The sequence below is a fragment of the Daucus carota genome, chromosome 4, assembly GCF_001625215.2.
Source record: "Daucus carota subsp. sativus chromosome 4, DH1 v3.0, whole genome shotgun sequence".
Lineage (NCBI taxonomy): Eukaryota > Viridiplantae > Streptophyta > Magnoliopsida > Apiales > Apiaceae > Daucus > Daucus carota.
The window spans coordinates 5141195-5154151 of NC_030384.2; the positions used below are offsets into that span (position 1 = coordinate 5141195).

Below are 12957 nucleotides of genomic sequence, written 5' to 3' on the forward strand. Positions count from 1 at the left end.
TATATTAGGCTCCTTCAATCCACAAGTAAATTTTGAGTCTCATGTGGTTAGAGAAAGATTTCATAGCCTAGAAGTAAAAGTAAAGAGCAAGAAGATTTAAGAACAATAATGAATACTTGTATTGATATAATAAAAGTTGTACAAAATTAGAGTGCTACTGACTAGATCTACTACACAAAGAGAGGCTACTAAAAATATGAACTCCTAGGTAGGTTGAAACATGATGGGGAGGAGGTGTGTTATTTATAGGGGGAAATTAGGGTAAAGGGGGGTGTAGGTGTTCCCATCTAGATGCTTCCCATGAGAATATTCTCCTATGATCCTTTTCTCCATCTTTTTCTTCTTTTTGCTTTATCTTTTATTTCTTCAAGCTTTGCAATTTCTTAAAAAAAAGACAAATAAACAAATAAATAAGTGAGAACAAGCAATAATTAGGTATTTAAAATATATAAAAAAAATGCACTTATCAAAACAATTTGATTCCATTTTCAACAACCAAAAAAGAAGCTACAAGTTGTTTCAATTTCAAACGAGTTTGGAATAAACTACAACTTGTTTCCAACTTCAATCTAGTAGTAATAAAAGCTACAAGTTGTTTTTTCGGGCTCAAACGAGTCAAGATTGAAACTACAAGTTGATTCCATTTCAAACAACCGAAAATGAAGCTACAAGTTGTTTTTCAACTTCAAACGAGTCTGGAATGAAGCTACAAGTTGTTTTCAACTTCAAACGAGTCTGGAATGAGCTACAAGTTGTTTCCAACTTCAATCTAGTCAATCCTAAAGCTACAAGTTGTTTTCCAGCTCAAACGAGTCAAAAAAATGAAAACTACAGTTAATTCCAATTTAAACCAACCGAAAATGAAGCTACAAGTAATTTTCAGTTTCAAACGAGTCTGGAATGAAGCTACAAGTGTTTCCAACTTCAATCTAGTCAATAATAAAGATACAAGTTGTTTTCAAGCTTAAACGAGTCAAGAAATGAAACTACAAGTGATTCCAATTTCAAACAACCGAAAATGAAGCTACAAGTTGTTTTCAACTTCAAACGAGTATGGAATGAATCGACAAGTTGTTCCAACTTCAATCTAGTCGATAATGAAGCTCAAAAATTGTTTCCGTGCACAAACGAGTCAAGAATGAAACTACAAGTTGATTCCAATTTCAAACAACCAAAAATGAAACTACAAGTTGTTTTCAACTTCAAATGAGTCTGGAATTAAGCTGCAAGTTGTTCCAACTTCAATCTAGTCAATAATGAAGCTCCACGTGGTTTACAGCTCAGACGAATCAAAAATAATACTACAATTGATTCCAATTTCAAACAACCAAAAAAGAAGCTACAAGTTGTTTTCAATTTCAAACGAGTTTGGAATTAAACTACACTTGTTTCCAACTTCAATCTAGTCAGTAATGAAGCTACAAGTTGTTTTCGGGCTCAAACGAGTCAAGATTGAAACTACAAGTTGATTCCAATTTCAAACAACCGAAAATGAGCTACAAGTTCTTTCCAACTTCAATCTAGTCAATAACGAAGCTAAAAATTGTTTCCGTGCCCAAACGAGTAAGAATGAAACTACAAGTTGATTCCAATTTCAAACAACCAAAAATGAAACTACAAGTTGTTTTCAGCTTCAAATGAGTCTGGATTAAGCTGCAAGTTGTTTCCAACTTCAATCTAGTCAATAATGAAGCTCCAAGTGGTTTACAAGCTCAAACGAATCAAAAATAATACTACAATTTGATTCCAATTTCAAACAACCAAAAAATGAGCTACAAGTTGTTTTCAACTTCAAACGAGTCTGGAATGAATCAACAAGTTGTTTCCAACTTCAATCTAGTCGATAATGAAGCTAAAATTATTTCCGTGCACAAACGAGTCAAGAATGAAACTACAAGTTGATTCCAATTTCAAACAACCAAAATGAAACTACAAATTGTTTTCAACTTCAAATGAGCCTGGAATTAAGCTGCAAGTTGTTTCCAACTTCAATCTAGTCAATAATGAAGCTCCAAGTGGTTTACAAGCTCAGACGAATCAAAAATAATACTACAATTTGATTCCAATTTCAAACAACCAAAATAGAAGCTACAAGTTGTTTTAAATTTCAAACGAGTTTGGAAATAAACTACAACTTGTTTCCAACTTCAATCTAGTCAATAATGAAGCTACAAGTTGTTTTCGGGCTCAACGAGTCAAGAATTAAGTACAAGTTGATTCAAATTTCAAACAACCAAAAATGAAGCTACAAGTTCTTTCCAACTTCAATCTAGTCAATAATGAAGCTAAAAATTGTTTCCGTGCCCAAACGAGTCAAGAATGAAACTACAAGTTGATTCCAATTTCAAACAACCAAAAATGAAACTACAAGTTGTTTTCAACTTCAAATGAGTCTGGAATTAAGCTGCAAGTTGTTTCCAACTTCAATCTAGTCAGTAATGAGCTACAAGTTGTTTTCGGGCTCAAACGAGTCAAGATTGAAACTACAAGTTGATTCCAATTTCAAACAAACCGAAAATGAAGCTACAAGTTGTTTTCAACTTCAAACGAGTCTGGAATGAAGCTACAAGTTGTTTTCAACTTCAAACGAGTCTGGAATGAAGCTACAAGTTGTTTCCAACTTCAATCTAGTCAATCATAAGCTACAAGTTGTTTTCAAGCTCAAACGAGTCAAAAATGAAACTACAAGTTAATTCCAATTTAAACCAACCGAAAATGAAGCTACAAGTAATTTTCAGTTTCAAACGAGTCTGGAATGAAGCTACAAGTTGTTTCCAACTTCAATCTAGTCAATAATAAAGATACAAGTTGTTTTCAAGCTCAAAGGAGTCAAGAATGAAACTACAAGTTGATTCCAATTTCAAACAACCGAAAATGAAGCTACAAGTTGTTTTCAACTTCAAACGAGTATGGAATGAATCTACAAGTTGTTTCCAACTTCAATCTAGTCGATAATGAAGCTAAAATTGTTTCCGTGCACAAACGAGTCAAGAATGAAACTACAAGTTGATTCCAATTTCAAACAACCAAAAATGAAACTACAAGTTGTTTTCAACTTCAAATGAGTCTGGAATTAAGCTGCAAGTTGTTTCCAACTTCAATCTAGTCAATAATGAAGCTCCAAGTGGTTTACAAGTGTTCGCAAAAATCTACACGCAAGCGCACGTGATCACAAGTAATATATTAAGTTCGTTCCCACAGAGACTGGTGAATTAAGAATACGCACCTATGCAACAATGTATGATCAATTTTCACTGCCAAGACAATTAACAAGGATGGTTTCTTTTATACTAATAATTAAAATTACGAATCAAATTCAGAATAGGAAAACACATGGGATTCTAACTTCATTATCGAATTCATCTAGAATTGAAATTACTGATTAACATGCGACTGTTGATCCTAATCAGACAACACGAAAGTAATACATGCCAACTCTCGTTGCACACATATCATACCAATCAAAATCCGCAATTAAGACAGAAATCTCATGGACACCAACAAAGCTCAGACCCTATATCTCTATAGCGGTAGTGTAAGCAGAGAGGTTTAATAGCAAGTCATCTATCGTGATTACACAGGGTGATAAAATAGTTCAAGTCTACCACAAATTATGTTTCATTCACATAATCCTATGTTTACATGGCAAAGTTCTAAATTCAATCATCCACTCTCGCTTCAGAAAGAATTAACAAACAACTCAGAAGTTAGCTACGCTTCTAAGAAGAATAAGCACGGCTCATGCAAAGATATCAACGTACGTCACAAAATCGAGTAATTAATATTCGTTACTAGACCACATCGATAAATCCATTAGAATCCCATGAAGGCGGTTAGTTCATAATCGAACTAATCGACATCATGGGTTCTAATGAAAACATGATAAATAAACTACGAGAATTAAACGGAATAAAAATGCTTGAATTAATAATAAAGATCACACGTTACAGAATTGATGTTCATGATCTCGCTCGAAACTGTCACTTCCTCGCGAAGAACGATCCAATACAAAACCGATAATGTGCTTGAATGATAAAACTAAATTACGATATTGTTCTCTACTACAAACTACTTCTACGAGGCTAGGGTTTTACACACGAGAAATTAAATTACATTGACCAAGTCAACCGGGCCTCGACCGCTGCGAAAATCCGTCAGAAAAGCTCCAAAAATCGGCCCGGGGCACTTCTGCTGGGCGCGGCCGCGCTAAACTAGCGCAGGCGCGCTAGTGGCAGCAGAAGGTAGCGCGGGCGCGCTAACAAGTAGCGCGGGCGCGCTACTGTCTGTCATGGCAGCCCTGATTCTTCGTGTTTTGCTCGTTCTCGCGTGCATGTCCTTCCTCGCTCTAGTACCACTTCCGTAGGTGATCACGGTTGCATTTAGCACATGCAACAAGCCCTTTAAACCCCTAGATAGCTCTAGTGGACGAGTGTGCTCTCGTGAGGGTTTGTAGAAGATATACCCACAAAATCCCAAGTCGTGATGAATCCACAATTCTCTATTCTTGCAAATAATGCACCAAAAACAACCTAAAATAATAGAAAATCACTTCATCACCTCAACTCGTGACCTGCACAGAAAAACAATAAAAACACATCAAAAGACACTAAACACTTAAGTACAACCAACCAATTTAAGTGGAAATGAAGGCCTATAAGTGCGTATAAATACCACTTATCACACCCCCAAACTTAAACTGATGCTTGTCCTCAAGCGTCAACGACACTATACAATAATACAATGCAATGCATGAATGCAACTACGTGATGAATGAGTGAACTATGAAGTAATTGCCTTGCCAATTATAATACCTCAGATTGTGCTAATGTTCTCGAATTTCATCTCTCTCGCTACCAAGTCAATTACTCTTCTATTTACAAGTGTGGAGTGCCAGTGTGTGCAAGCATGTTCTTTTATTGAGACAAGACAAAAACTACTACTCCCACAGAATCCCCATCAAGAATCGTAAAAGTTTAAAACTAACACCCCGTCACTCAAGTCCAACTAAAAGCCAAGGTCCCAAAGAATATCCACACCCTTCTATTTTATTCCCTATATATTTTTTTTCTTTTTCTATTGGTGATTAATTGCTCGGTCTAAGGTCAGAGCGCTTCGCAGTGTAAATGCGTTACGAACACCATAAGACTTCACACACCAATTATTCACTTTATTCTAGTGGTTTATTTAACCGTGCAATGGTTGAGATCCCTAAAGATTTATGCACTAGTACCCATGTAGCGAGCGCTGGGTCAACAATCCCAAACCACGAAGGGCTTTAGGTTGTTAGGCACAAAGTCCCCTCAGACTTAATTACTCGAGTACTAATGAGCTCAACCTAGTTAATTCTACCACTTATTTTTTTTTTCTAGTGAATTTATTTACTACTAAATTTTTTTTCAATTTTTTTTTTTTTTTAGAAAGGCATATCTACCCCTCAGTTCCCCCAAACTTAAGATTTACAGACCTAAGCTGAAGGGTGCTCAATTCAATCCTAGAATTCATGGAATTTCGTCTAAATCCTATCTCAAGAACATATGTGAATTACAATTTCCAACACAAGCAATTTCCAAGTACTAACCTAGCATTGCAATTGAAACTACTAATCAAGAACTACGCACATAACTCATCATAGGCAATTAACTTGGCTTAACTTCATAATTCATGCAAATGCTCGTGATACTAACTACGACAATAAAAAAAAAACATGAGAAAATAAAAATAAGAAAAAACATGAGAAAACATAGAAAACATGAGAAAAATAAAATAAACGTGAACTACATGAACTAACTAACACATGCAATAAAATATATAATATATGCTCTTCCTTAGATTACCACCCCCAAACTTAAAATTTTCAATGTCCCCATTGAAAGTGATAAAAAGGCTAGAGCACCCACATACCTACTCGGAGTCCGAGTCCTCCCCCTCCTCTGCTGGAGGTGAATCAGGTGGAGGATACTGCATCCCTGCTCCGAATACTGGCCACTGAACTGTGACCCCCTGTGCCTGGAAAGCACTACCTAGAGCCTGTGTCAAGTCAAACGCAAACCTCTGGTGGATGTCATGCATGGTGTCCATCCGTCTCGCTAGTCGGCGATAATGAACATCTCCCATCGGTTCGGAGCTCCTCTCCGTCTGAGAAGTACCAGCTCCAGAAGCTCTAGTCTGCTCCCTCCTAACAAATGCTGGACGTCCCCCTGGCATCTCATCATAGATGTATCCTAGGCCTCGAGGGTGGGGAACTCCTCCTTCCCACTCTGTCATCCGACTGATCGCCGAATGATCAATAGGTGTTGCCGGCAACTGTAATTGCTCGTTGGCTGGCCAACGAACACCACTCGATCGACAGAGCTTCGTAACAATTGTGCCATATGGAATGGCACCAGTGGTTCCTCCCTGTAAGAACCTCAGAATCCCCTGATGAATAACATGTCCCAAATCAATATACTTGCCCGAGACAATCCCAAAGAGCAGAATAGCTCTATCCACTGTCACCTCATGCCCATGTGAAGATGGCATGATGTTAGCACAGATGAAGGCGTTCCACGCCTTCGCATACCGGTTCAACGCGGCTGCTGGAAACGAAACATGTGCCGGCAAAGGAGGTGCAGTCATCTTCCAAGTCGTGTCCGGCACACACATATCATACACCAACCGCTCAAGATCAACCGGATCATCATCAAACCGGCGTTTAGCACGCCCGATCCTCTCAACAACCCAATCTTCTTCATTACGGCGCTTGGCACGCCCCCAATCACTCTACGGATCGCCTCCGCACTATAATCCACTCGGATTCCCCGCACCACCGTGAATCCATCGCGATTCTCCTTGGCATTAGCATAAAACTCTCGAATAATAGCCAAGGGAACCGCCTCCGGAGCCTCGCAAAAAGACTCCCAACCCCGTTCTTGAATCATGTTCAAGAGCTCACCATCTTCCGCCGTGGGTAAGAATCCCCTCTCCTTAACTAACGACTTATTCATAAGCCGTTGAAACTCGGTTCGTGCACCATCGGAGGTGAACTCAACCTCACCCATCGAGGAAGAATCGCTAGATGTAGGGGCTTGGGTGCTTGGTCCTTGTGATCTTCGGGCTCTTTTGGGTGCCATTGGTAGAGATTTAGATTTGCAAGAGTTTTGTGTGTAGTGGGTTTGAGAGATTTGGAGGTAGTTGTGTGTATGGATGTGTATATATAATTAGGGTTTATAGAATTATAATGGGAATTGGAGATGGGTTTTGTGTTTATATAAGGATTGGAGAGCTGAGTTAGGGTTTTATAGAATGTATTTCGGGCTAGGCATGCAAAATTAGGATTGTGGGCTTTTAAAAACGAAAAGAAAATATTTTTGGGAGAAATTTCGATTTTCTGGGCAGTCAGTAGCGCGGCCGCGCTAAGTGTAGCGCGGGCGCGCTGTACACTTTAGCGCGGGCGCGCTGGACACTAGCGCGGGCGCGCTAGTGTCTGACATCCAGGGCTGATTTTTCTCGTTTTTTGTGTTTTTGAGGTTTACAATGGTACAATGTGGTTCCAATGCGTGGGTTGCCTCCCACGAAGCGCTTGTTTAACGTCGTTAGCTCGACGTGAAGTCCAGAATTAATCCGATTCCGACTGAAGAATCGTGGTTTGTACCTCACGATTCACATTTCCGCCAAAGTAAGGCTTCAACCTTTGACCATTAACCTTAAATGATTCATCCGGTGATTTTGCATAGATTTCTACCGCACCTTGGGGAAATACCGTCTTGACTGTAAATGGCCCTGACCAGCGTGACTTGAGTTTCCCTGGAAACAGCTTCAACCGAGAGTTATACAATAGAACCAATTGACCAACCACAAAAGATTTTTGTATCAGCCGCTGATCATGCAATCTTTTCACCTTTTCTTTGTAGAGTTTGTTATTTTCATAAGCACGGAGGCGGAACTCCTCCAACTCATTGAGTTGAATCATGCGTTTTTCTCCAGCTAACTGTAAGTCGAAATTCAACTTCTTTAGTGCCCAATAAGCTTTATGTTCCAACTCTACTGGTAAGTGACAAGCTTTCCCAAACACTAGCTGAAATGGAGAAGTACCCAACGGTGTTTTGTAAGCTGTTCGATAAGCCCAAGCAGCCTCATCTAATCGTAAGGACCAGTCTTTCCTAGAAGGGTTAACCACCTTCTCTAATATGCGTTTGATCTCTCTGTTAGACACTTCAGCTTGACCATTCGTTTGAGGATGATAAGCAGTAGCAACCCGGTGATTGATATTATATCTCGACATCAAGGTTGTGAATTTCCGATTGCAAAAATGAGAGCCTTCATCACTGATAATGACTCTAGGGACTCCGAAACGGGTAAAGATTTGTTTTTGAAGAAATTGCAAGACCACCTTAGCATCATTTGTAGGTAAAGCTTTCACCTCCACCCATTTAGACACATAATCAACTGCTAATAGAATATACTGGTTGTTGCAAGACGAAACGAACGGTCCCATAAAGTCAATACCCCAAACATCAAATATTTCTACTTCCAAAAGCATTTTAAGAGGCATTTCATTCCTCCTAGAAATATTACCTGTACGCTGACAACGATCGCAACCCAACACGAACTGATGAGCATCTTTAAACAGAGTTGGCCAGTAAAAACCTGCTTGAAGTACCCTCTTTGCTGTCTTCTCGCCGCTATAATGGCCTCCATAACCAGTGGAATGGCACTCGCGCAAAACTCCCTCAACTTCATTATTAGGAATACACCGTCTGAGAATCTGATCGACTCCTTGTTTAAACAGAAAGGGTTCATCCCAAACATACCATTTCACATCGTGAAGGAATTTCTTGCGTTGAGCATAAGAGAATTCTGGAGGAATGACCTTACTCACCAGATAATTTACAATGTCAGCAAACCATGGCTCTTCTGCCTCAACTCCAAACAACTGTTCATCTGGGAAGAATTCATTGATTAGAGTGTTGTCGTTAGTTTGTTTGCTGTGATCTTCTAGTCGGGATAAATGATCCGCTACCTGATTTTCTGTGCCCTTTCGATCTTTAATTTCCACATCAAATTCTTGGAGTAATAAAACCCAGCGAATTAGTCTTGGTTTAGAATCCTTCTTTGAGATGAGATACCGAATGGCTGCATGATCAGTATATACCACTACTTTTGTTCCAAGAAGATAAGACCTGAACTTCTCAAAGCTAAAGACAATAGCTAGAAGTTCTTTTTCAGTAGTAGTGTAGTTCAATTGTGCATCATTTAATGTTTTGCTGGCATAATAGATAACATGAAACACATTACTTGTACGCTGGCCCAGTACAGCTCCTACAGCATAATCACTGGCATCACACATTAATTCGAATGGTTTACTCCAATCAGGTGCAGTGATGATAGGTGCTGATGTCAACTTCTTTTTCAAGATTTCAAATGCTTCCAAGCACTCCTCATCAAATTTGAATGGAATGTCTTTCTCTAACAGATTGCAAAGAGGTTTAGAAATTTTTGAGAAGTCCTTGATGAACCTTCGATAGAAACCTGCATGACCAAGGAAGCTTCGGATGCCTTTAACCGAGAGTGGTGGAGGAAGATTTTTAATTGTTTCCACCTTCGCTTTATCAACTTCCAGTCCGTTGGCAGATACTTTATGTCCCAATATGATTCCTTCTTGCACCATGAAATGGCATTTTTCCCAATTGAGAATCAGATTAGTTTCCACACAGCGCTTAAGAACCATTCTCAGATTCGTGAGGCATTCGTCATAAGATGTTCCAAATACAGAAAAGTCGTCCATGAATACCTCCACATTGATGCCGATCATCTCTGAGAATATTGCCATCATGCACCTTTGAAAAGTGGCTGGTGCACCACATAAGCCAAAAGGTACTCTTCGGAATGCGAAAGTACCATAAGGGCATGTAAAGGTTGTCTTTTCTTGATCTTCCGGAGAAATAGCAATCTGATTATAGCCAGAATACCCATCTAACAGGCAATAGAACTCATGGCCAGCCAACCTGTCAAGCATCTGATCAATAAAAGGCAGAGGGAAGTGATCTTTTCTTGTAGCTTTATTCAGCTTTCTGTAGTCCATGCAAATCCTCCAACCAGTGACAATTCTAGTTGAGATGAGTTCCCCTTTTTCATTGGCTACTACTGTCATGCCTCCTTTCTTAGGCACACATTGTACTGGGCTCACCCATGAGCTATCTGAAATTGGATATATGATACCTGCATCGAGCCATTTAAGAATCTCTTTCTTTACAACCTCCTTCATGATAGGATTTAACCTTCTTTGTTGTTCCACTGAAGGTTTGCTTCCTTCTTCAATGAGAATTTTGTGTTGACAAAATGATGGACTGATTCCCTTGATATCAGCTATAGTCCACCCAATTGCTGTTTTGAATTCCCTTAGCACCCTCAAAAGTTTTTCCTCTTCCTCACCTGACAAGTTAGCTGCAATAATAACAGGAAGAGTAGAACGTTCACCAAGAAAAGCATACCTCAAGTGATCCGGTAGCGGTTTAAGTTCAAGTTTAGGTGCTTCGATCACTGATGGTTGTAGTGGTTTGTGATCTTCCTTTAATTCTTCCAAGCCAAGAGATTCGACAGGTGGTTCAAAATTCCTTCGCCAAGGTGATGAGTTAAGATGATGGATTTCTTCCAATTCTTCTTCACTGTCCAATTCCTCATCATTGGTAAGGATTGCTTCCAATACATCATCCTGTAAAATCCGCTGGCTATTGGTTTCTGCCGTAGAATCAAGTACATCCATACTGAAACAAGATTCCTCATCAGTTGGTAATTTCATTGCATTGAATACGTTGAACGTGACCGTCTGGTCTTGTATTCTCATTGTAAGTTCCCCTTTTTGTACATCGATCAAAGTTTGCCCGGTGGCTAAAAAGGGTCTACCCAAGATTATAGGAATTCTCTTGTCTTCTTCAAAATCAAGAATCACGAAGTCGGCTGGAAATATTAATTTATCAACCTTGACTAGCACATCTTCAATTATACCTCTCGGATATGTGATCGAACGATCAGCTAGTTGTAAAGACATGTTTGTCGGCTTGAGCTCTGGCAGGCCAAGTTGTGTGAAGATAGATAGAGGCATCAGATTGATGCTAGCTCCCAAGTCGCACAGACACTTATCGAAAGAGAACTTCCCAATAGTGCAAGGGATAGTAAAGCTTCCCGGGTCTTTCAGCTTAGGTGGTAATTTTTGTTGAAGCACAGCACTACATTCCTCTGTTAAAGCTATTGTCTCTAACTCCTCGAGCTTTAGCTTTTTTGAAAGAATAACCTTCATGAACTTGGCATAGCTAGGCATTTGCTCGAGTGCTTCAGCAAACGGAATGTTGATGTGAAGCTTTTTAAAAACTTCAAGGAATTTACCAAATTGCTTATCCAGCTGCTGTTTCTTTAACCTCCTAGGAAACGGAGGTGGTGGATATGATGGCTTTGACACCGGACCAGCTGTAGGGATAGCCCTATCCATTTCAACAGTAGGTGTTATGCCAATTGTATTCGAGGGAAGTTCTGCTGGAATTTCTTGCTGTTCATCATCCTGATTCTGCACTAATGTTGAGGTTGGCCCTGTTGTAGTTTTTCCAGATCTTAGCGTAATGGATTGGACTTGCTCTTTAGGGTCCCTCTTACCTGGTACCTCTGTATCACTAGGGAGATTCCCCTGTGGTCTGCTTAATAAAGCATTAGCTAACTGACCGACTTGCGTCTCCAAGGCTTTCAACGTTACTGCCTGACTCTTGTACATGAGTCTTAGTTCTTCCATGTCAGACCTTTCGTTAGCTGATTGCCCATGATTCTGAAATCCCGGTGGGTGATAAGGCTGTTTAGGTGCATACTGTTGTGAAGTTCCAGCCTGACTATACTGTTTAGGTCCCTGTTGAAATCCTTGTTGAGGCTGATTATAACCCTGATTATTACTCCAGCTGAAATTCGGATGATTTCGGTTGTTAGGATGGTAAGTAGCTGGAGCAGGCTGTTGACCTCTCTGAAAATTGCTCACAAATTGTGCTGATTCACTAGAAATGGCACATTGATCAGTAGAGTGAGTACCAGCACATAATTCGCAAATAGAGATTGGCTGTTGAATTCCTTGGTGAGCCAGAGAATCGACTTTCATCGTGAGAGCCTTAAGTTGAGCTGCAATAGCTGTAGATGTGTCAAGATCAAGAATTCCGGCTACCTTCCCTTGAGTGAGTCTTTGAGTAGGGTTCTGATATTCATTAGCAGCCATCATTTCAATAAGATCATAAGCTTCTTCATAACTTTTAGCCCATAGCGCACCTCCAGAAGCAGCATCAAGCATAGGTCTGGATTGAGGTCCAAGACCATTATAGAAACTGTTTATTTGCATCCAATCCGGCATGCCATGGTGGGGACACTTTCTTAGCATCTCCTTATATCGCTCCCAGGCTTCACAGAATGTTTCTCCTGATTGTTGAGAGAATTGAGATAGAGCATTTCGTAGTGCAGCAGTCTTTGCCATGGGGAAGAATTTAGTGAGAAATTTCTGAGCTAGATCTTCCCATGTAGTAATCGAACCAGATGGTAAAGAATGTAACCATCCCTTAGCCTTATCTTTCAGTGAAAATGGGAAAAGCCTTAGCTTCACAGCATCATCAGAGACGTCATTAAATTTGAAAGTGTCACAGATCTCTATAAAATTCCGTATATGCATATTAGGGTCTTCAGTAGGAGAACCCCCATACTGTACCGAGTTCTGGACCATTTGAATAGTTCCTGGTTTGATTTCAAAGGCTTTGGCTGCGATTGCAGGCCTGACAATGCTTGACTGGATATCATCGATCTTTGGCATAGAGAAATCCTTCAATGCCTTACTATCTGGTTGTGCTTCAGGTTCTGTCATTGTTTCAGAATCAGAAGACGAAGATGAAGATGAATCAATTGCTTTTTTACGAGCTTGAGAACGTGTTAGCATAAACGCGATCCAAGTACCTGAAATAA

General features: G+C 39.8%; 1 non-coding gene across 1 annotated transcript; it reads left to right on the top strand.

Annotated features, from left to right (window-relative positions):
- The first annotated feature begins 12356 nt into the window (after positions 1 to 12356).
- Positions 12357 to 12463, top strand: LOC135152461 (small nucleolar RNA R71). Its single transcript, XR_010291639.1, has one exon. It is a non-coding gene; the product is annotated as a small nucleolar RNA R71 (small nucleolar RNA).
- The last annotated feature ends 494 nt before the right edge of the window (positions 12464 to 12957 follow it).